Raw genomic sequence first — 23419 nt, forward strand, 5'->3', positions numbered from 1 at the left:
TAGCTTTTCCCTACAAATGCCATCATATTTTTTATCTTGTGATTCTTCTTTCTGCCTCATACTGAGAGCCTGTCACCAGGCACTAATGCAGAACTATTTACTCTGTACTTCCTCTACTTGCAAATAAAAAATAATCTAACAAGAGAAGGGATTGGGCTCATATACAACTTTAGAAGTTATGTACCAAAAATAGGCATCTCGTTTTCTTTTTTAAACCAACTGATCTAGAAGGACTTTTGAGCAGGAATCTGTAAATTTCACATTCTGCTAAAGAACTATTATTACATATTTCAGACTATAATGGTAGAGATTGTGAAATATTTCATAACTACTTTAAAAAAGAATTCATCTTGAGGCATTATTTGGATGTAATAGCATTCATTAATTATGAATGTGCAATTTGTAGCTTTAAAAAATGTATGCCCTTGTATAGCCAGTACCATAGCTAAGACAGTATTTTCATCATCTCAAAAATGATTTCATTTCTCTTTTATTTTGCTATTTCCTGGAGATTGTTTGCAACAGTTTTCTCATATCTAGAATTTCATAGTGATAGAAACATACAGTATATACTGATGTACATAATTCTTTTGATATTCATCTATTTTATTTTATGGATTGATATATCACATTTCTTCATTGATCAGTTATAATCCATTGTATGGGTAGAAATAACTTTACTCCTCCATCTGTTTATGGACATTTGTTTGTTTCAAATTTTTGGCTAATAAGTAATCCTTCTATTTCACTCTCCTCAGTGTTGGGATTATAGACATGCATCACCATGTTAAGCCCTGTATAAAAGTGTTTTTGAGGTTGTCCATTCCCTTTTATTTACTATCATTCAGTACCATTAAACTGAAAACATTTCTTCTTTCAGGTTTTTCTTTATTTTTAAATTCATCTCCAAAGTGGATGATATATTTTTCTAGTAAAAGAATTTTGTCCTCATCATCTATTGTAAACGTTTTGTTGTACAGAACCAGAACAAGCTGATTTTAAAATTGGTATGTAAGTTTTGTTATTGAGGGGGAAATGTATTAAGAATTGGGAACAACTTAAGTTGAATTCAAAGTACAATTGTTAAAATGTAGCGAAGCTAATTGCTTGTACAGCAAAATAAGTTTTTTGAAAGAAAACTGTTTTAAAATTATCTTTTTAAAGTATTAGGACTAGTTAATTGATAGAAAATTCTGAACTAATAAGTCTGATATAGATTTCTCAGTGAGGGTTGAAATGTAGTGATGAAGCTCAAAATCCCTCTAAACAAAGCTGTTTGACTCAGGGATACTATACTTGTAGACTGTTTGTAGCAGTATACTAGCAGGGGAAATTTACTGTGCTGGGAGTGAGCACATCTGGCTTCTATTTTGTACTCTGCAACTTATTGTGGAAATGAGTGTGATTTGATTACCCAAGATCAAAAAATTTGAAAAATTCTGTTTAGTTTCTATGACATTTTGATCCTATTCCACAAAATATTCTCTATTACATTCCTCTTTGCTTTCCTCCCCCAGCAAATTTCATGATTTGTCATAATCTCTGATTCTATTTAAGTTCTTTATAAGAAATTATTAATTTTAAAACTAAGAACCTAAATGATACAGAATTTCAAAACAGCATAATAGGAGATTAACAATAGTTAATAAATTGTGCAGTGTTATTTTCAAAGGAGTCATTCAGATTGCAAGAAACAGACATGAAAAAAGTATCAAGCAATGAAAGCACAAACAATGCAGTGAACTCTAACAAGGTAGCAGGGGCCAGAATCCAGTCCCAGGCCTTGAACGCATGCACTGGTTGAATCCCAGGGAACAGGGAAAATTTGGAACTTCGCTTCCAGGCAATAATACCATGCCCTGTATCTGAAATCACCCTAGGATAAATAGGAGATACCTGCTGGCCTAAGTGGGCCATGCCCAGTGAATTCCAGACAACTAGCAGGGCCCAGAATTCAGTCACTGGCCGTGAACACATGCAAGATGAATTCCAGCACACAGGGAAGACTTGGAACTTTACTCCCAGGTGGTAAGAACACTCTCTGCATCTAAATTGCCTGAACACAAACGGGATCCCCTCCAGCCTAACTGGCCCATGCCCAGTGAATTCCAAGGGGGTAGCAGTTGCCTGCAGTCTGCCTGTGGAGCCAAGTGTGGGACAGGTGAACCCCAGTGCAAGGAGGAAGCTTTGAAACATCACTCAAAACCTAGAAATGTAGAAAAATGACAAAATGAAAGAGCAAAATGCAACCTCAAAGTTCCAGCCCAATCAAGGAAGCATAGTAGACATGGACACAGAAAAAAATATAAGCCATACACATGAAATTCCTGAAAAAAATAACTGAAGTAAAGAAACAACTATAGCAAGCTATAAAAGAACTCAAAACAGAAATAGTCTCCCAGGTAAAAGAAGAAATGATAAATATAATGAAAGAAATGCTAAAGAGGACATAGTTAAAAAATTAGAAGAACAGTGCAAGCATGGAAACTCTGAATGAACAATTTAAGTAACATATAGAATGCATGAAGCAGATTCAGACAGATATACAGGGAATCAAAAATTCCATTGAAAGTTGGCAAAATCCCTCAACAAAAGTGAAGATGGAATTTCAGACCTTAAAGACTAGATTGCAGCTAGTGAGCAGGAAAAGAAAGACCATTTAAAAATAACAAGGAACCAGGAGATAACATTTCAACAGGTGCAAGATGATACAAAGAAAAATAACATAAAACTGATAGATATAAATGAAAAGGAAGGTGACAAAACAAACAATATAAGAGGCTATTTACAGAATAGCTGGAAATTTCCCAAACAGGAGAGTGGAAATTGACATACAGATCAGTGAAGCATATAGAACTCCAAATAACCATAACCAAAAGAAAACTACACCAAGACATATAGTAACCAACATCTCAGAAATCCAACATAAGAGCAGAATACTAAAAGTTACTAGACAGAAGACACATGTCACCTATAAAGGAGAGCCTATCAGAATTACAGCAGACTTCTCAACAAAAACAATGACATCAAGAAGAGCATGGATCAAAGTATTTCAGATCCTAAAGGAAAACAACTTTCAACCCAAACTGATGTATCCTGAAAAACTGTCCTTCAAAATGGATGGAGAAATTAGATACATCCATAACAAAAAACAACTAAAGAACAACATGACCAACAAACCAACCCTGCAAAGAATACTGAAAGACATTCTAGACAGACATAGGAAAAAACCACTAAGCAAGGCAAACAGTTAAACAGAGTAGAAAGCTAAAGAAACAACAGCAGAAAGGTAACATGTCAAAAGTAAACCAATATATATCAGTTATAACCATTAATGTAAATGGCCTAAATTCACCAATTAAAAGAAACAGACTGGCAGAATGGATCAAGAAACAACATCCAACCATACGCTGTATACAAGAAACCCATCTAACCCAAAAAGAAATTCATAGAATGAAAGTCAAAGGATGGAAAACAAATCTCGATGCAACAGGATCCCCTCAAAAAGCAGGGGTAGCTATTTTGTTTGCAGACAATGTGAACTTCAAACCAATAATGATCTAGAGAGATAAAGAAGGCCACTACACACTAGTTAGAGGAAAACTTCAAGAGGAAGAGATAACAATCTTAAACATATATGCACCAGATATGGGAGCATTCAGCTATACAAAACAAATATTATGAGAAATGAAAAATCAAATAAGCAATAACACAATTATAACAGGAGATCTTAACATGCCATTGCCACAAAGGACAGATCAAAGAGACAGAAAATCAGCAGAGAAATCACAGAACTGAATCACACTTGGAACAATTGGACTTAATAGACATATACAGAGTGTTCCACCCAACAATATCAGAATATATGTTCTTCTCAGTAGCACATGGAAGGTTCTCTAAAATATTCCATATACTAGTCAACAGAACATGCATAAGTAAGGCAAAAGAATTGAAATTATCCCATGTATGTTATTGGATTATAATGTCTTGAAACTGGAAATTAATGACAAAAGAAACTGCAAAAACCCCACTAACACGTGGAAATTACATAATACACTCCTGAGCAATCAGTGAGTCACAGAGGAAATTAAATAATAAGTTAAATGATATTTGCAGGCATACAAAAATACAAATACATCTGACTGGAACCTGTAGGATGCAATGAAGGCAGTCCTCAAGGAAAATTTATGGAGGTGAACTTCCATATCAGGAAAACAAAATTAACACAAATAAACCACCTGATGCTTCCCTTCAAACATCTAGAAAAAGAAAAGCAAGTCAAGTCCAAAGCCAAAAGAAGGGAGGAAATTAGAAAGGTCAGATCAGAAATCAATGCAATAGAGACCAAGAAAACAGTACAAATAATCAACAAATCAAAGAGTTTGTTCTTTGAAAGAATAAATAAAATTTACAGGCCTCTAGTCATTCTTATTAAAAAAAGGAAAGAAAAAACCACAAATTCTTTCAATAAGGACTGAGAAAGGTAAAATCACTATGGACTCTGTAGAAATGCAGATTATCAACTTATAAAATACTTATTTTGAAAACCTGTACTCTCATAGGCTTGATAACACAGAAGAAATGGACAGATTCCTAGACCCATGAATTACAAAAGCTGAGTTAAGAAGATGTAAAACTGCTGAATAACCCAATTTCAATTAATAAAATTAAAAATGTAATTAAATCCTTACCAACAAAGAAAGGCCCAGGTCCAGGCAAATTTACTGTGGAATTCTACAAGAAATTCAAAGAAGTTTTAATGCCAGCACTCCTGGAAGCAAACATTACTCTAATACCAAAATGTGAGAAAGAGCCAACCAAAAAAGAGAAATATAGGCAAATCTCCCTAATGAACATAGATGCAAAAATTCTCAATAAAATTTTAGCATACAGAATGCAGCATATCACCAGGAAGATCATACACCATGACCAAGTGGGATTCATCCCAGGAATGCAGGGATGGGTCAACATATGCAAATCAATAAATGTAATCCACCATATCAATAGAGCCAAAGTTAAGAACCACATGATCATTTCTATAGATACAGAAAAAACTTTTGATGAGGTTCAACACTTATTCATGATAAAAACCTTACAGAAAATTTGAATAGATGGTCTTTACTTCATTATGATAAAAGCCATTTATGACAAACCAACAGGCAGCATCATATTAAATGGCAAAAAACTGAAGGCCTTTATCCTAAAATCAGTAACAAGACAAGGATGTCCATTATTACCACTCCTAGTCAATACAGTGCTGGAAATACTAGCCAGAGCAATTAGACAAGGGAGAGAAATAAAAGGAGTAAAGATAGGAAAAGAAGAAGTTAGATTATTATTATTTGCAGACCACATGATACTCTACATAGAAAACCCCCAAAACTCCATTGAAAGACTCCTAGGCATAATAAATAAATTCAGTAATGTAGCTAGATACAAAGCCAACACTCAAAAATCAATAGCATTCCTATACACTAACAACAAAACTGCTGAGAAAGAAATAAGAGAAGCCACAACTTTACAATAGCATCTAAGAAAGTGAAATAATTAGGAATTATCTAACAAAGGAAGCAAAAGGTCTAGTCCAGGAAAATTATAATGTCCTGAAAAAGAAATTGAAGAGGATCTCAGAAAATGGAAAGACATCCCTGGTTCATGGATAGGAAGAACAAACCTTGTAAAAATTTCCATTCTACCAAAATTGTTACACAGAGTTAATGCAATCCCAATCAAAATACTACTAGCATACCTCACAGATCTAGAGAAATCACTCCTAAAATTCATCTGGAACCAGAGGAGACCTAGAATAGCAAAGGCAATGCTAAGCAACAAAGGCAAGGCAGGAGACATCACTATCCCTGACCTGAAGTAATACTACAAAGCTACTGTAATAGAATCATCATGGTACTGGAATAAAAACATATCTGAACATCAATGAAATAGATTAGAAGATCCAACTCTAACTACAAACACACTCAGCCACCTTATCTTTGATAAACGGGCCAAACATGTTCACTGGAAGAAAAAGTCTCTTCAATAAATGGTGCTGGTAAAATTGGCTCTCCATAAGCCAAAAACTAAAACTATACCCATGCCTATCACCATGTACTAAACTAAAGTCTAAATGATCAAAGATCTACATATTAAAACAGAAGCACTAAATCTGTTGGAAGACAAAGTAGGTAGAAATTTTGAAGACATAGGGGCATGTGGAGAATTCATGAACAAGAATCAAGCTGCACATGAAATACTTCACAGAATCAATGCCTGGGATCGTGTCCTATTAAAGAATTTTTGCATGTCGAAAAAAAATCTTCTTTTTTGGGTGAAAAGAAAACACACAAATTGGGAAAAAATCTTAGTGGATGGTCCCTTAGACAAAGGACTTCTGTCCAGAACATATAAATAATTTTTAAAAGTCAGATCCCCAAAATTCAAATACCTATTCCAAAAATGGGCATTTGAGATGAATACACACTTCTCAGATGAAGAAATAAAAATTGCAAATAAGTATATGAAAAAATGTTCAGCATCACTGGTTGTTATAGAAATGCAAATTAAAACAGCACTGAGGTTCCATCTCACTCCAGAAAGAATAGCCAGGATCAAGAAAACTACCAATAACAAATGCTGGAGAGGCTGCTGCGAAAAAGGAATTCTTCTGCCTTGTTGGTGGAAGTGCAGACTGGTGCAACCACTGTGGAAGTCAGCCTGGAGATTGCTCAAAAAGCTGGGATTGGAGATCCCATTTGACCCAGTTATTCCAGTTATGGGCATATTCCCAGAAGAACTGAAAACATCATATCAGTGATATATGTGCACCATATGTGCAGCACAATTTGTAATAGCCAGATCTTGGAAACAACCTAAATGCACACCAACTGAGGAATGGATAATGAAGATATGGTATTTTTATGCAATGGCATACTACTCTGCTATAAAGAATGATCACATTGTGATATTTATAAGTAAATGGATACAACTTGAGACCATACTCATAAGAGAAATAAATCAAAGTCACATGTGTAATATACTGTGTAGTCTCCCTAGTGTAAGGAATGGTAAGAGTACATAAGATACAAAAAACTCAATAAACACAGTGAAAGGACAAGAATCTGCTTAAAGGGAAAAAGAGGAAAAATAAAAAGGAAGGGAAAGGAAAAAAATATCTAAAATTATATAAACATGCTTAGGATTGCTAAATGATTGTGCTACAAGTTCTGTAAGTTCTTGGAGCAAAATAGTTAACATTCATAGGATTGAAACAATTGTGAATATTATTGTATGGTAATCTGGGGAACTCTTGAAGATTGTTATGTAAAATAACAACTGTAGGTATGCTCCTACCACCTTGTTTTGATGCCTATATTGTCAGTGTTCTGGGCTCTTTACTATTGTTGTTTATATGTCTTTTTTGTTGCATGTTTTTCTAGGAATTTGTTTTGTTTTGTTTTGTTTTCCCCTCTACTACAGAAAGAATAGGTACAAATGTAGAGACTGATGCATGTGTAGAACTACTAAGTAGTTTATAAGAATCTGTTATATAATGCATGATGAAATGAACACCTACTTTGAAGAAAAAGAGACGCTAGGGTACCCAGTGCTGATTCCGTGGCATCATGTTGTGAAATCCAGCAATACTATTACTCTTTGTTCAGAATGATTCAATCTGGGTTTTTTTTTTTTTTTGCTTAATTTTAGCATACATGAAGGTATGGACAGCTATTTTGAAGAGAACGAGAGTCATTATGGCAGCCATTGTTGACTTCCCTATTGTCTGGTCTTGAAGACCTAAAATGCCTTCATCATCCTGTTCTGATCAGTTTTATACTATTTTGTTTTATATGAATTTAGTGTATGTGAAGATATGGACAACTATTTGGAAGAAAACAAGAGACAATGTGATAGACAGTGAAGATCTCTAGTTGTTTTGCTCTGAAATCTGTGTCTCTTACATTGTTTTCTTGTGATCTGTTTTGTTCTGTTTAAACTTTACTCTGTTTAAAATAAAATTAACAAAAGAAACCACAAACCATTCTTTGTAGTGAACATATATTAGTAGTATAATTTTCTATCATATATATAATATTTTCCTTCTTTCATTTCAGCTGTGCTTTCTTTTTCAGCAGTTTCTTTCCTTTTCAGTTTCACAATATATAGAAAAAGTTTGATTACTAAAAATGATTATTGTCTGGGAACTGAGAATGTACAAATTTTGCTATTGAAATATCTATTTTTCCTGTGAACTTCTTAAAGGAAATTCACAAAAAAAAACTACTTTGCTTATGTTCCCAATTCTAGTGTGGCACTCTTATGTTTTCTGAACAGGGTCATATCACTTAGCTCTGAAGTCTTTTCTTACACTTATTCCCAGGTCTCAACTCTTGGTCTATGTGAGTACCTAAAAATGAAACAGAAAGTACCTAAATTTGGCAGTTCCAGCATCCTCCCAGTCAGTAATGTAAATGGAAGCTGCAGCCTGGTGCAGCTGGACTCCTGAGTGTTTGTAGCCTGTAACCACAGCTGTGTGAGGCCCTCGCTTCATTCCCACTGAGTTGAGCTGAGCTCCCTGAAAGTGCTGGCCATTCAGGCCTGAAAGTAGATGTCAAAAAGAGAGAAACATCCAAAAAATCCTGAGCCTCAACAGAAAACTCCTTTATTTACTCCTTCTCCACCTGATCCACTTCCACCACTGCCAGATCCCACTCCTCTAGCACTAGTGGAGGACATCCTGGGATCAGATGAAAGAAGAGGACCCTGTGGATTACTGTAAAGGGGACTATCATCCAGTGAAAGTTAGAGATATCTTCAATGGTTGATATTATGTCATTAGAAAGCTAGGATGAGGGCACTTTTCTACTGTCGCTGTTCTGGGATATACAGGGAGAAAGATTTGTTGCAATGACAGCTACAAAAAATGCGGAGCATTATACACACAGAATTGGATGAAATAAAATTGCTCAAATATGTTTGACTAAATGACCCCAATGACTCAAAAAAAGATGTGATGGTCCAGCTTATTGATGACTTTAAGATTTCTGGCATGAAAGGAATACATATGTGCATGGTCTTTGGAATGCTTGGCCACCATCTCCTTAAATGGATCATCAACTTAAACTATCAGGGTCTCGTAGTATATTGTGTTAAGAGTTTTAATTGACAGGTCCTCCTAGGTTTAGAATATATACACAGTAATTGCAAGACTATTCATATTGACATCAAGCTGGATAACATCCTGTGTGGATGATGTATACATGAGAAGAAGAATGGAGGTCATGGAGTGGCAGAAAGTGGGAATTCCTCTTTTGGGGTCTGCACTGAGTACAGTTCCCTAGCAAAAAATTATAGGAAACATATCTAAAATCAAGAAGAAAAGGCTGAAAAAGAAACAGAAGAGATGGCCTGAGCTATTGGATAAATGCCTGAAGGAGACAGAAGAATTGGAGTGAGAAGCTGAAAGAAAAATCATAGAGGAGAACATCAGCTTGGCTGTATACTCCACTGAGCAAGATGATGAATTCCACCTGGAGGCGAAACCAAGAGCAGCAGGCTTAGGGGAGACACCTAGGGTAAAGCCACAAAGAACAATGGTGAAGCTAAAGACCAGGAAGAAAAAGGAGATGCCATGAAAGAAAATGCAGAGAAACACGAAGATGATGTCAATCAGGAATTTGGGAACATAGAGCCTATATGAATCTAGTCACCAAAAACAAACGGCCATACTGAGAATGGCCCATTATTACTGGAGCAGCTGCTAGAAAATGAAAAGGGCAATGAGCATGACTGCCCAAATCCCAAGGAATACAACCTCAATGAGCCAAATTCAGAAAGTGATTACACATATGGCAGCTCCTATGAACATTTCAGTGGTGAATTTCCAAATGGACAGCATAAGATTGCAGAGTCCCAGTTTCCAGAGTTTTCCACTTCATTGTTTTCTGGGCCTCTACAATCTGTGGCCTGTGGCCCTTTGCTTTCCAAGAGATCACTGCTTACAGAGTAGTAGAAAAGTAGTCCATTCCATGACAGAAACAGGAGGATTTCAGCCTCCAGTACTGGGGATTTGCCATAAACAAAAATCCTGGTAGCCAACTTGTTGATGGAATCCCTGGATCCTTGGAATGAGATAAAATTATTGTAAACGTTGCTGACCTGGGAAATGCTTGTTGGATACACAAATATTTCACTGAGAACATCCATCTAGAGTCAGTATAGATCCATAGAGGTGTTGATAGGCACAGGGTACAGCATGCCTAACAGACATATGGAGTATGTCATGCATGGCATTTTAATCAGGCAACTGAAGGCTATTTGTTTGAACCACATTTTAAGGAAGACTATTCTAGGGATGAGGACCACATAGCCCACATCAAAGACCTACTACACAGTATCCCAAAGCACTTTGCTCTATTCAGAAAGTATTCTCAGATATTTTTCAGTTACAGGAGAACAGAGGCACGTCACCAAGCTGAAGCCCTGAAGCCTCTTTGATGTATTTGCGGAAGGGTACGATGGCTACATGAGGACACTGCACAGTTTGTGGATTTCCTCATCATGATGTTAGAAATGGCTCCAGAAAAATAAGCCTCTGCTGGCAAATTCTCAGCAAATCTACCAACACACCATTCTGAGCTAGCAAGTAAACGCTTAGGTCCAGGATATTGGACCTAAATGATGACTCTCATTCTTCAACAGGATTACAAGGGTCTGGCTTTGTCCTCAGACCTTTATTTTTGCTTTGAAGTACTGTTGTTTGGTATTTTGCTTTTTGTGTGCTGTATTCCTGGGAAAGGATAGGCTTTTGTCTCCAGCTTACTTGACCATTTTCTTCTGGAAACAACATGTCTCTAAGCATTGTTTATTGTGTTGTGTGACATTCAAATGTGTTTTATTTTGAATGAAAAATTCTTTTCCCTTTGTATTTTGGCAGGATTTATAACCATTTATTAACAATATGTTAGCTGAGTACTATATAATTTTCAGTCTTAAAGAATTATCAAAGTGAAACCAAGAAATAGCAAGGAAATGTACAATTTTATATTCTGGCAAAGGAACACTGGTCTTATAGTATATGTAAATGCAGCCTTGAAAATGTTAATTTCCATTAAATATGGGACGGGAACTTAAGTTTCAGAAAAGCTCCTAAGACCTGAGTGCTCCATAGCTGGAGCTGCGTGTGGCAGACACACTACTCGCAGGGTCACACAGACCTCACTCTCTTGCAGCTGTTTACAGGAGCACTGAGTTCCCAGAAGTCACTCCCTGTGCAGCTCTGTAAAAGACAAAGACATGCTTTTTCTAACATACATTATAAGTTAGCAGTCCCATTTGTACTTTTGCATATTTTTAAGAGCACTTTTAAAGAAAAAAGTGATTTCTCTTTAAAAATGTGATATGTTGATACCATGTGGTGTTGCTTCCTCTAAGCACTGTAAGTTAAAAGCATAAACTGGACAAGAGAAATTGTGTGTGTGTGTGTGTGTGTGTGTGTGTGTGTGTGTGTGTGTATCATGATGTATTTCTAAACACAAGTATGGTATATATAGTTGCACTGCAGTGAGCAGAATGCTCCTCAATCTCAAAGGTGACAGTGATCACAGGCAGCTTGATGTGTGGCTACAGGAATTTTACCTGCTTCCTCATCATCGTTCCATGAATGAGAAAATGTTTTTCCCATTGTGGGTTGTACATTGTTTTTATTTATGCATTTCCTCAAAATTAACTATAGAATCCAGGACACATTATTAGTAGACAATACAATTTTAGAATATAATATATAGAAATACATTTAGATTCTTTTAGAAGTCAGTGGATTGAATGTCATTATTTTAAATTTTACATGCATTAAGATGCCTCATCTTTCTTGACTTTGTCCATTAACATTTATCCACCTGCCTTTGTAATAACTAGACTGTGAAAAGCTAACAAGTATTGTAATAATAACATTTTAGGTTTTCTTCTTTCCTTTTTAAAATTTTTATTTTAAAGAAAATAAAACCAAACAAAATAAAACAGAATTAAGTCAATCAAAACAAACCAGTGTAAGTGACATATGACCTCAAAATAATAGGAAATCAATGGTTACCACAGTGCCTCTTATTATCCTCAAAATAGCTGCAGATACCTTCAGACACATTAAAAATCAAACAAAATAGAGCAAAATAGAATCAATAAAAACCTAACAATGACTATAATAAAGGACTTCAAAACAAGACAACAGTAAATCCAAAAGGCCACTATAACATATATTGTTATCCTTGAAATATCTGCTCATACCATTGAATATAATAAAATCAAACAAATAAAACAGAATAATACCCAACCAAACAAAACAATGAAAATGATACAGGCCCTCAAAACAAGATAATAGGGAACTAACAATAGGCTACCACCTTCAGAGGGTGATCCCGCTGAAGGTGCTACATTGCATATTGCCATTTTCTGAACAAATGATAAACTACTGGCTCTACACCTGTAAAGTCAATGAAACACCAAACATCATGAGCACTTAATTGTATTTTGCCTCAAAGCTATCATTTCAGCCTTTGTTGGGTAACACAAATCAACAAAGAACTATGAGGAAACTAAATGTCTATTACTTAATATTAACCATATGAGGCTTTAATTAAAAAAATTCTTGACAATAAAAGAACAATAAAAATGTGAATGTTTCTCACAACTTTGATGGAGACTGACTCTGATGCTGAAAATAATAAACAGGATTTTAAGGTGCTGTTGCAGGTGGAGAATTAGCTCAGTGGCATAAGCACCTGCCTGGCAAGTGAAGTCATGAGTTTGATCCCTGGTACAAAGAAAGAAAAGAAAGAAAGAAAGTGCTACTGTAACTATGTTCAATAATATAATAGAAAATATATTGGAAATGATTAAGGGACAACAGTTTTCAACAAGGAAGTAAAAAATTTATAAAGGAATGAAAGGGAAGTTCTGCACACAGGGGCTGGTGGGAAGGAGAGACAACAGCCAAGCGGAGGGAGTCCGGTCAGCCCTGCCTGCCACCTCTCCAGCCCGAGGAGTGCACCACAGCTGCCAGCGGGAAGGAGAGAGCTGGGCTGAGCCTCTGGAACTGGCCTCGGCCTCATCTGTCAGAGAGAAAAGCTGTCAGAGAGAAAAGACAGATCACCTATAAAGGAAAGCCTATCAGAATCACAGCAGACTTCTCATACAAACAATAAACGCAAGACAAGCATGGAGTGAAGTATTTCTGATCCTAAAGGAAAATGATTTCCAACCTACAATGAAAGCTGTCCTTCAAAATCGATGGAGAAATAAGATACTTCCATGACAAAGAACAGCTGAAGAACTTCATGATCACCAAGCCAATCCTGCAAAGAATACTGAAAGACAGCTTAGATACACTTAGGAAAAAAAACACTAAACAAAGCAGACAATTAAGCAGAACAGAAAGATAAAGATGCAATGGCAGAAATATAACATGTCAGCAATAAACCAATATATAACAGTTATAACCATTAACGTAAATGGTCTCAATGCACCAATTAAAAGAAATAGACTGGCAGAATGGAGCAAGAAACAAAATCCAAGATATGCTGTTTACAAGAAACCCAGCTAAACCAAAAGGATACTCACAGACTGAAAGTCAAAGGATGGAAAACAATACTCCATGCAACAGGAATAAAAAAAAAAAGCAGAGGTAGCTATTCTGTTTGCAGACAATGTGAACTTCAAATCAATAATGATTAGAAGAGACAAAGGTCACTGCATACTGATTACGGGAAAACTTCAAGAGGAAGAGATAACTATAAATATATGTGACCAAATTCCAGAGCACCTAGTTATATAAAACAAGTAATATCAGAAATGAAAAACCAAATTAGCAGTAATACAATTATAACAGGTGATTTCAACACACCATTGACACCAATGGACAGATCAACCAGACAAAAAATCAGCAAAGAAATAAAAGAACTGAATCACACCTGGGAACAAATGGAATTGATAGACATATACAGAGTATTCCACCCAACAAAAACAGAATACACATTCTTCTCAGCAGTACATGGGTCATTCTCTAAAATAGACCATATATTAACTCAGAGAACATATTTAAATAAATGCAAAAAGAGTTGAAATTGTCGCTTGCATGTTATTGGATCATAGCACTATGAAATTAGAAATTAATGATAAAATATACTGCAAAAATCTCACAAACACATGGAAACTCAATAACACACTATTGAGTAATCAATGGGTCACAGAGGATATTAAAGAAGAAATTAAACAATACTTACAAACAAATGAAAACACAAATACAACTCACTGGAATCTGTGGGATGCAATGAAAGCTGTCCTCAGAGGAAAATTTATTGCACTGAATTCCCACATCAGGAAAACAGAACAAATACAAATAAATAACCTGATGTTACACCTCAAACATCTAGAAAAAGAAAAACAAGTCAAGCCCAAAGCCAAAAGAAGACAGTAAATTATAAAAATCAGAGCAGAAATCAATGCAATAGAGACTAAGAAAACAATCCAAAAAATCAATGAATCAAAGAGTTTGTTCTTTGAAAGAATAAATAAAATTGATAAGCCCCTAGCCAACCTTATTTAAAAAAGGGAAGAAAAAGCTCAAATTCTGCAATAAGGAATAAAAAAGGTGAAAACACTACAGACCCAATAGAAATACAGAAGATCATCAACACCTATTTCAAAAACCTCTACTCTCAAAGATTTGATAACACAGAAAAAATAGATTTCTAGAAGCATATGAAGTACCAAAGCTAAATCAAGAAGATGTAAAACTGCTGAATAACCAAATTTCTATTAATGAAATCGAAAATATAATTAAGTCCTTACCTACAAAGAAGAGCCCAGGCCCAGACAGATTCACTGCAGAATTCTACAAGAAATACAAAGAAGATCTAATGCCAATACTCCTCAAACTCTTCAATGAAATTGAAAGGAAGCAATCCTTCCCAAGTCATTCCTGGAAGCAAATATTACTCTAGTTCCAAAACCTGAGAATGACCCAACTGAAAAAGGGAACCACAGGCCAATCTCCTTAATGAACACAGATGCAAAAATCCTCAATAAAATCTTGGCAAATAGGATGCAGCAAATCATCAAGAAGATCATACACCATGATCAAGTGGGATTCATCCCAGGTATGCAGGGATGTTTCAACATACGTAAATCAATAAATGTAATCCACCATATCAATAGAGTCAAAAGTAAGAATCACATGATCATCTCTACAGATGCAGGAAAAGCTTTTGACAAGGTATAGCCTTCATTTATGATAAGAACCTTGCAGAAAATTGGAATAGACAGTCTTTACCTCAACATAATAAAGGCCATCTATGACAAGCCAACAGCCAGTATCATACTAAGGCCAAAAATTGAAGGCCTTTGCTTTAAAAACAGGCACAAGACAAAGATGTCCCCTGTTACCACTCCTATTTAATATGGTACTGGAAATTCTAGCCAGAGCAATTAGACAAGAGAGAGAAATAAAAGGCGTAAAGATAGGAAAAGAAGAAGTTAAATTATCACTATTTGCAAATGATATGATACTCTACATAGAAGACCCTCCATCAATACTCAAAATTAATAGCATTTCTGTACACTAACAACAAAATCACACAGAGAGAAATAAGAGAAGTCACATCCTTCACAATAGCAACCAAAGAAATGAAATATTGAGGAATTATTCTCACAAAAGAAGTGAAAGACCTATACAGGGAAAATTATTATGCACTGAAAAATGAAATTGAAGATGATCTCAGAAAATGGAAAGACATTCCTTGCTCATGGATAGGAAGAATAAATATTGTGAAAATGACCATTCTCCCAAAACTGTTATACAGATTCAATGCAATCCTGGTAAAAATACCATCAGCATACCTCATAGATCTTGAGAAATCACTCCTAAAATTCAAATAGCAAAGACACTTCTAAGCAGCAAAGGCAAGACAGGAGGCATCACAATCCCTGACTTGAAGTTATACTACATAGCATCTGTAGTTAAATCAACACGGTACTGGAATCAAAACAGAGCCTAAGATCAGTGGAATAGATTAGAAGATCCAACAACAACTACAAACACACTCAACCACTTTATCTTCGATAAAGGTCCCAAACATGTTCACTAGAAGAATGACAGTCTCTTTAATAAATAGTGTTGGAAAAACTGGCTCTCCATATGCTGAAAACTAAAACTAGACCCATGCCTATCACCATATACTAAAATAAAATCTAAATGGATCAAAGATCTAAATATTAAAACAGAAACACTAAATCTATTGGAAGACAAATTGGGTAAAAACCTTGAAGATATAGGGGTAAGTAGAGAATTCATGAACAGGACTCAAACCGCACAGGAAATACTTCCCAGAGTCAATAATTGGGATCACATCTTATTAAAAAGTTTCTGCACATCAAAAGAAATCTCTAACATAGTGAAAAGAAAACCCACAAACTGGGAAAAAATCTTAGTGAACTGCCCCTCAGACAAAGGACTTCTGTCTAAAGCATATAAAGAATTAAAAAAAATCAGACCCCCAAAATTCAAAGACACCAAAAATGGGCATCTGAGATGAATAAACAATTTTCAGATGAAGAAATACAAACGGCAAATAAATATATGAAAAAATGTTCAGCACCACTAGTCATTAGAGAAATGCAAATTAAAGGCACACTGAGATTTCATCTCACTCCTGAAAGAATGGCCAAGATCAAGAAAACCACCAAGAACAAATGCTGGAGAGGTTGCGGGGAAAATGAACTCTCCTGCCCTGTTGGTGGGAGTGTAGACTAGTGCAACCATTGTGGTGGTCAGTCTGGAGATTTCTCAGAAAGCTGGGACTGGAAGCCCCATTTGACTCAGCTATTCCACTTCTAGGTATATTCCCAGAAGAGCTGAAAGCATCCTACCACAGTGATATATGTACATCCATGTTTATAGCAGCACAATTTTATAATAGCCAGATCTTGGAAACAACCTAAGTGTCCATCAACTGAGGAATGGATAAAAAAGTTGTGGTATTTTTATACAATGGAGTACTATTCAGCTATAAAGAATGATCACATTGAGACATTCATAAATAAATGGACGCACCTTGAGACCATACTCATGAGTGAAATAAATCAAACTCACATGTATAAATACCGAATTGTTTCTCTAGTGTAAGTAATGATAAGAATACATAAAAACACGTGGTAATCATGGTCCCCAGTCACACTGGTTTGAAGCCATATAATGTTTTCACTCAATAATTGGAATGGTTTTAATCTGGGTTGTTTTATAATATTGTCTGTGATGCTACGAATAGCTATTTTGAAGAAAATAATACAGCGTAATAGCTAGTTCTGATTTAATATCATCCTGTTTTGAAGCCCCATCCAGTTGTTCTTCATCTGTTTCCATTAGTTTTAACATGTTGTATCTTATTATATTTTAATGTATGCAATAGTATAAGCAAAAATTTTTATAGGCAAAGAGATCACATAGAAACTGAAGTTCAGTTTCTGTTAGCTGTTTCTAAATACCCTGAAATACTTTCATTCTCTTGAATGGTTTCACACTGTCTTGATAAGTTTGATGCTATAGTATATGAAGTTAGACTCAAATATTTCAAGGAAAGAGACACTATGGTAACTACTATTAATGTCAGGCTATCTGGTGGTGGAAACACAATGATGCTTAAATTGTTAGGTTCTGACCTGTGTTGTGCTATTGATATGCTCTTTCTTTATCTCAATCTCCCCCCCCCGCTCCTTTTTTTTTCTTTTTTTAAAAAATTAATTTATTTCTTAGTATCTTTTAATTAAGGGAAAACTAAATTAAAAATAGCGGGATATATTATAGTAAATTTTTGTTTTCCTATTAACCTGATTTGAACCCTTGTATTGGTCTCCACATCTTGTTCTGACTGATTTTATTATATTCTGTTTTGATTAATAGTATCAAATTTGAGGGTATAGGCAACCACTTTGAAGACAACCGAATACTCTATGATGCCCATTATGATTTGACTATTATCTTCTTTGGAAGTCCTGCAAGGTCTCCAATGTGGGTTTTACTGGTCTTATTCTGTACTGTTTTGTTCAATTCTTTCATTCCAGCTGATATAGGCACCTCTCTGTAGGATAACAAGAGGCATAATGGTAACCATTGTTGATCACCTAGTAATCTCTTTTAGCATTATATATTAAGTCCATCCTCCTGTTCTAACTGACTCTGTTTTGCTTTGTCACATTGGGGTTTTTTTTCTGTTCTTTTTTGTTTTGTCTTGTTTCTTGTTTTATATGTATTTTTTTCTTTTCCTCTTTAAAGAAAAAGTTATAAGAACTGTGGGAGTAATGGAACCCAAAATGTGTGATTGTTAGCGTACAATAGGGAGGAAAGAAAGTGATCCAAAGGATATAACTGCAAGAGTATTTAAGAGTGTAGGATAGAAAACCATATTACTGAGTTTTTGTTGGATCGTTGAATAGAACTGTCTGCAATCTCACTGTATTAATGTCCACTTTGTATGCTTTAATTTTGTAACCTGGAGAAATGTTTCTGAGATGACAATACGTAATCTATTTACTAGTTAATTCTTACTGTATATTTTTTCTCTTGAAATTCTGTATTACTTGTAGCCTTTTACTGTCTTGCTTTGTCTTGCTTTGTTTTTCTCTTTAAATAAAAAAAGAAATGGAATTTCTATAATTGAAATATACAAATATACAATTGAATTTACAAAGTTTATTAATTGGATTTAACAGCAGAACGGAGATGAGTGATTTTGAAAATAGATGAAGAAAAATCAATGTCAAATATGTTTGTTTGCCTGCAGAATTTACTATAATCTTATATCTTTAAGCCATGACTGAAATTTTCTTGCAGGACTAATATTATCTCCATTTTCTTAACTAGAAAATATGCATGGTCATTTCATTGTAAAAGTAATGGCAGTCAATTTATAGAAACAGTGCAGTAACCACGTACCAATTAATGCATACATCAACCAGAGAAGATTTGTATTTCTTCTTATTGAAAAATAATTTCAGTTATTTTTAGGATTTTGATAATTAACTTCTTTAATTGCTCTGGGATAGTCATAAAATCAAAGTAATTTTCCAGTTAAATTCCTTATACTACACTACTTAATTGTTAGCTCTTGAAGGTCTTTATGATAATGAATTCTCTCTGAGCTGAACTTTACTGAGCACTTGTGTGCCAGTTAATACACTTGAAATTTATATCACGTACTTTTTAAAGGTTAATAAAATTTTATTGCCATTTTTAGCAATAGAAAAGCTAAGACTTTATAAATTATTTTATACCTATTCACTTAATAAAGATGTTGTCATGGTATCTCCATAACGTCTCTAAAGCCAAAGGCCGTGTGCTTATCCCTTACTCTGCTATGTCATGTCTTGCTCATTTTGCTGGAGTGATCAAAATAATAATAATTAGAGGGTGCATCCTTCAGTACACATGAATGAGAGCTATTTGCTAAGGGTTATAATGAATTACTATTATAACATTACACATTATAATGTATTAAATTTAATTTGTCCTCTTTACACTTCTATATTAAATAAAGTGTAAACTTTGCTTAGGATAATGGAGATTCTTGAGAATCTTATCATAAATAGGTCACCTGTAAAAATTTTTAATCTGATTTAATGGCAGCAAAATACATTGACTACAATAATTCACAATATATTTTGGAAATGTAAAATAACTAATAAGGATTTAATGTTATATTAAATTACAATTGAACATACACAATAGGGACTTCATATGCTTCTATGAAAAGAACTCTGAAACTATTTTGTTTTTTATTTAAAATATCTTCATTTTCTGATAAAATTATCTTTGATGTATTTTTAAACAGTGGCTACCATAATGTCTATTGTTTTCTTCAAAACAGTTGTCCATATATTCACACACAATGAATTAAAACAAAAAAGAATAGTATAAAGCCAATAAACAAAAGAGTAAAAGCATTATAAGCCTTCAAAATCAAACAATAGGGAAATCAACGATGGCTACCATGATGTCTCTTGTTTTCTTCAAAAGAGTTATCCATACCTTCACACACATTGAAATCAAATAGTAGAAAACAGACTAAAAGCAATCAAAACAAAGAATAAAAGCATTACTGGGCTTCAAAATAAGATGATTGGAAATCAGTAGTATCTGTCATAATGTCTCATTTTCTTCAAACTACCTGTTCATACCATCACAAATAATAAAATCAATTATTGTAAACTCTGTAGGAGAAGTTCTAGATATGTATAAGCCTATACATGTACATCTATCCTTTCTGTATTAGAGGAAAAAACAAATCAAAACAAAACAAAGAAAAATATGAGAAAAACAAGGAACAAAAGAGACAAATCAATAAGAAAGAGCCCAAAACAACAGCAATATAGGCTCTCAAAACAAGGTGGCAGGAACATAAATAAGGTTGTTATTTTGCATAGTAGTCTTTAAGAGTTACTCAGATTACCAGATATAAACATGCAAAATTTATCTAATCCTATGAATGATAACTGTTTTGTTCCAAGAACTAATAGAATTAGTAGTACAATCATCTTAGCTATCTTAAGTGTACATATACAAATTTATATCTTTTTTCTTTTCCCTTCTTTCTTTTCTCCTTTTCCCTGAGTTATTTTTCCCTTTGAGCAGCTGCTTACTCTTTCACAATATTTATTGAAGATTTTGTATCTTATTTACTCTGTTTCTTACATAGGGAGACAATTAATATTTACAAATAGGAAGGGAATATATACACATGTTACACAATATGATATTTACACATAGGGAGGGAACATGATATTTATACATGTGAGTTTGAGTTATTTCACTTGAGTATAGTAATCAAGTCACATCCATTAACCTTAAAAAGCCTCAATGTAATCGTTTTTTATAGCTAAGTAGTACTCCGTTGTATAAAAATTCAACATAATTTTTATCCTTTCCTTGATTGAGAGGCCCTTGGATTGTTTCCAAGATTTGGCTATTGCAAATTGCATTGCTATAAATACAGGTACACATATATCACATTTTCAGTTCCTCTGGGAAAACATCCAGAAGTAGGAATACTAGGTCAAATGGAATCTCTAATCCCAGTTTTTGAGGAATCTCCACATTGATTTCAACAGTGGTTGCAGCAATCTACACTCCCACCAACAGTGCAGGAGAGTTCCTTTTTCCCCACAGCCTCTCCAGCATTTGTTATTTGTTGTTTTCTTGATCTTGCCATTCTTTCAGGAACCTCAGTGCTATTTTAATTTGCATTTCTCTAAAGACCAATGAGGCTGAGCATTTTACATACATTTATTTACCATTTGTACATCTGAGAAGTGTGTATACATCTCAGGTGCCCATTTTTGGATTGGATCTTTGAATTTCAAGGGCCTGATTTCTTTTTAATTCTTTATATGTTCTAGGTAGAAGTCCTTTGTCTGAAGGAGAATTGACTAAATTGTTTTCCCAATTTATGAGTTTTCTTTTTACTCTGTTGGAGATTTCCTTTGTCATGCAAAAACTTTTTAATAAGATAAAATCCCAGTTGTTGACCCTGGGAAGTATTTCATACAGTTTGATTTTTGCTCATGAATTCTATACCTAACACTATGTCATCTGGATTTCTACCTACTTTGTCTTCCAGAATATTTAGTGTTTAATATTTAGATCTTTGAGCCATTTTTACTTTAGTTCAGTGCATGGTGATAGGCATGGGTCTAGTTTTAGTTTTTAGTTTTAGTTTTTCTATATAGAAAGCCAGTTTTTTTTTCAGTAGAGGTTATCTTTCTTCAAGTGAACATGTTTGGCCCCTTTGCCAAAGATAAGGTGACTGAGTGTGTTTGTAGTTGTGCTTGAATCATCTAATCTATTCCATTGATCTTTAGATCTGTTGTTATTCCAGTACCATGCTGATTCTGTTACAGTAGCTTTGTAGTACAACTTCAACTCAGAGATTCTGATGCTTCCTGTTGCCTTCATTGCCCAGAATTGCCTTTGCTATTCTAGATCTCTTCTGGATCCAGATGAATTTTAGGAATGATTTCTCTAGATCTATGAGGTATTTAATGGCCTTTTAATTTGGATTGCATTGAATCTGTATAACAATTTTGGGAGAATGGCCATTTTCACAATATTATTATTCCTCTCCTTGAACAAGGAATATCTTTCTATTTTTGGAGATACTCTTCAATTTGTTTTTTCAGAGTATTGTAATTTTCACTAAATAGGTCTTTTACTTCTTTTGTTAGATTGATTCCTAATTATTTCATTTCCTTGGATGCTATAGTAAAGGGTGTGGTTTCTCTTATTTCTCTCTCAGTGAGTTTGTTGTTTTTGTACAGGAATGGTACTGATTTTTGAGTGTTAACTTTGTATCCAGTTACATTACAGAATTAGTTTTTATACCTAGGAATCTTTCAATGGAGTTTTGGGAGTCTTCTATGTAGAGTATCATGTCATCTGCAAATAATGATAATTGAACTTATTCCTTTCCTATTGTTATTCCTTCTATTTCTCCCTCTTGTTTAACTGCTCTGGCTAATGTCTCTAGAATTATGTTGAATAGAAGTGGTCATAGTGGACATCTTGCCTTGCTTCTGATTTTAGAGTGAAAGCTTTCAGTTTTTGATAATTTAATATGATGCTGGCTGTTTGTTTGTCATTATGGCCTTTATCAGATTGGTTTAAAGGTCATTATTCTATGACATATTTTAAAGTGTCAATTTAAAAATATAATAAACATTAATAGTAACTGCTCTTTTCTGTATCACTTTCTAAGCCATTTCTTAAAGTCATTCCCTTAACTCTTTTTGCTGTTTTCTCTTGTATTTATTTCTATATTTTATGAATGAGTTTTACCTATTTTTAAATTTATTTGAAACACTGTCTTTTAAATTTATCTCATACATTCAGAAGAACTCTCTGTATGTGCCTGTGTGCCCATTACATATGCCAGTTATTTCTCAATAATGCTACTAAAAATAATTTTTAAAGCCCCAAGCATATCCCTAATTTGAAAACAATTTTCATTAGATGTGTCCATATATACTACTAATTTTCACTTTTCCTAATCCATTTTCATCTTATTCATTATCACAGTTTCTGAATATTTACAACAGGTATATTTAAATACAAGCTAATGTTCATAATGTTTTAAACTTTATGCTGGGTAATGTGCTTGGGTGTTTTCACTTATATTATTTATGCAAGTGTGAATATGTATATTAATTTAGCTCCTACCTTTTAAATTCTCTAGTAAACTGGCTCAGTAGTTATTTCATATGTGCCTTCAACTTGTGGAGTCATTCTATTTTCAAGTTATTTCTGCCTAGAAAGACATTTTTATCATTGTTTATGATTATTACCACTGATATTTTTGCTTAAAATCTTAGTCTTTTTTCCTAAGAA

The 23419-nt window shown here is 34.3% G+C and overlaps 1 pseudogene; it reads left to right on the plus strand.

Moving 5' to 3' along the window:
- The first annotated feature begins 8602 nt into the window (after window positions 1–8602).
- LOC100724496 (SRSF protein kinase 2-like) lies at window positions 8603–10671 on the plus strand (annotated as a pseudogene).
- The last annotated feature ends 12748 nt before the right edge of the window (window positions 10672–23419 follow it).

This window comes from Cavia porcellus, unplaced genomic scaffold, assembly GCF_034190915.1.
Source record: "Cavia porcellus strain 051 isolate PalLab524CR breed Dunkin Hartley unplaced genomic scaffold, mCavPor4.1 scaffold_22, whole genome shotgun sequence".
Taxonomy (NCBI): domain Eukaryota; kingdom Metazoa; phylum Chordata; class Mammalia; order Rodentia; family Caviidae; genus Cavia; species Cavia porcellus.